General features: G+C 46.8%; 1 pseudogene; it reads right to left on the minus strand.

The window, feature by feature from the left end:
• Positions 1-1,166: 1,166 nt before the first annotated feature.
• LOC102829056 lies at positions 1,167-1,427 on the minus strand (annotated as a pseudogene).
• Between the last annotated feature and the right edge of the window lie 960 nt (positions 1,428-2,387).

Below are 2,387 nucleotides of genomic sequence, written 5' to 3' on the forward strand. Positions count from 1 at the left end.
CTACTCAGTGGAGATTCTACCTTCCTCCATGCCCTATGAATCTAGCTTCCCTCTTTTTTTTTTTTAATCAACATTTTATAGGCTTTATTGAAAGTTGACAAGTGCAACTGTTAAATACAGTGAGAACATGCACAGAAACATATGCATGTAACTACTATGCAGGTAATATGCAGGAACCTCTACTGGGAAATTCACTTCTTTAAGCTAAAACTTATCTTTTTTTTTTTTCTTCTTTTTTCCTGAGTATTCAACCAGCTCAATCAAAAGACTTCAGACAAGGATTTACTTCAGGATATTCAGCAGCTAGTAAGATTTCAGATTACACAAAGAGACTAACTGCCAAATCTGTCCATTTCTTTTAGGTGCGGTTTTCTTCAGTTAGCGTTTTCCATGTCGATCTAGGTAAAAAAGACAAGCCACACCTCTCAGACAGCCAGGGAAACATTGAAATGTCCATCTGTACACTCTAAATAGGAGTTACAGTCCTCTATTGTACAAAATAGTTAATCTAAATATACAAATATACTATAAAAGCAAAACCACCTTCAGGGTCCAGATAGCTTCGGTCCCAGCTACCTGTCAGTCTATGAGTTGTGTGTTATTCACTGTTTCAGAAAGAGGCACAGCACTATTGTTGATGGATTTGGGTGACAATAGTCAATTTGTACAATGAGCTACGTTTCCTCTCGGTATAGACATAGACGAGACTACAGTCTTTACTAGCAACTCCCTTTTAGTTCCTCTTGGGGGGAGGAGAGAGGACCGTCCCCCGTGGCACCCACAGCTTTGGGCACCCCTGGCTGAGCTCCATGCCCGCAGGGGTGGCAAGGCACAGGCTTCTCTGCAGGAACGAAGCCATTTCTTGGGTGTGTGCCAAGCTGCATGAGGTCCCGGGACATACATGCAAATTCTCTCCATAACCTTTAATTCACTCAACTAAGAAACTTCTTCAAGCCAAAAGCAAATGAGTGCTTTAATACTGGAAAAGAACAAAACAAAAAACCACACACAGAAAGAGAGAGAATGGCGTCTGTCAGTCTCACGTCTCTTTTGCAGCGAGCAATGAAATGGGGGACTGTGGAGGCGGCTGCCCGCTCGGACATCTTCTCCCGTTGGCTCCGTGGCGCTCCCTCGGCGGCGCCTGCAGTTCTGCGGGGGCCCAGAAACTACGCGGTGGGGCTCGAGCCCTGGGAGGCTGGCAGGGCCAGGGGCTGTGTGGTCCCCTGGGGCTGCGCGGCGGCCAGGGGAGAGCCAGTCTGCAGCTGGGCCTGAAACTGGTTGAGCTGCTCCTGGCTGGCCAGCGTCTTAAGCAGATTGTTCTCCTGCTCCAGCTGGGAATTTTTCTCAATTAGTTCTTTGATTTGCTCTTTGAGGACCTCCACTTCCTCTCTAACTGCATACATCAAATGGCTTTTTACCAGATCCATAGCTTGCTCGATTTTGTTGTCAATAGCTACCACACTTGCACCAAAGGAGGTTTACGGGAGTCAGACCCCTTCGCAGGAGCTGCCTGTCCCCGGCTGGCAAACAGCAAACTCTTCCTATTTGCCTCTAGCTTCCCTCTTGAAAGCTTGTAAGCCAGTCACTTCTTGCCTTTGTAGCCCCCTCATTTTGGGTAGCCAATGTCTAAGTTGCACATCCCTGTCTACTCTGTGTAGGGGGTGTGTGTTGGGAATGATCCTTGCTGTAAGGATTTGTTCCCTCTTTTGAGCTACTACATCCATAGGTGTAGGTCAAGTTCATCTAATTGTATCAGATTACGCTTTTTTCCCCTCTTCTTTCTTCTTCTGGTTGAGCTCTGATCATCTAGTCATTGAAACCAGGTCAAATGGATATTATCTGCAAGTGTGGGTGTTCTTGTGAAGATGCCCTCTCTTCTTATCAGCTGGATGCTTCCCTCTCCACTCTAGTCCTCTGTGGCTATGTCCCTGATGCTGGGCCCAGGAGTCCCCAGGTCTTGCCACACTGCTGGCCAACCAGGCCTTCACCCGGGTTCACAGAAGTCTATTGAACATTGTAGGGCTTAGCTCACCGCTTCATTGCTGTTTTTCCCTCACTTCCCCTTATCGGTGAAGTGTAGTCGCCGATCAGAGAGTGTATTCCCATTGAATCTTAGTCTTGGAAGGGGGTTTGAACTGAGTGGACCTGACTACTTGCCTTGATGTTTCCTGAGCAAGCAACTTGCTTGTTGTTGTAGTAACAGTCAGTCTGCCACTATTGTTTTGTATTTTTCCTGTAGGTCTTTCTTTCAAGAAGTATCTTCTGTTCTTCTAGCTGCTCCAGGCTGGTCTGCTCGTCCTTTCAAGTGGAAATTTCCCATCTCTGGAGATCTGGATGTGGTTCAGGCTTCCACCTATATAGTCTTATGTATTGCAGAGGCTCCGCAT

Source organism: Chrysochloris asiatica, unplaced genomic scaffold, assembly GCF_000296735.1.
Source record: "Chrysochloris asiatica unplaced genomic scaffold, ChrAsi1.0 scaffold02900, whole genome shotgun sequence".
Classification (NCBI taxonomy): domain Eukaryota; kingdom Metazoa; phylum Chordata; class Mammalia; order Afrosoricida; family Chrysochloridae; genus Chrysochloris; species Chrysochloris asiatica.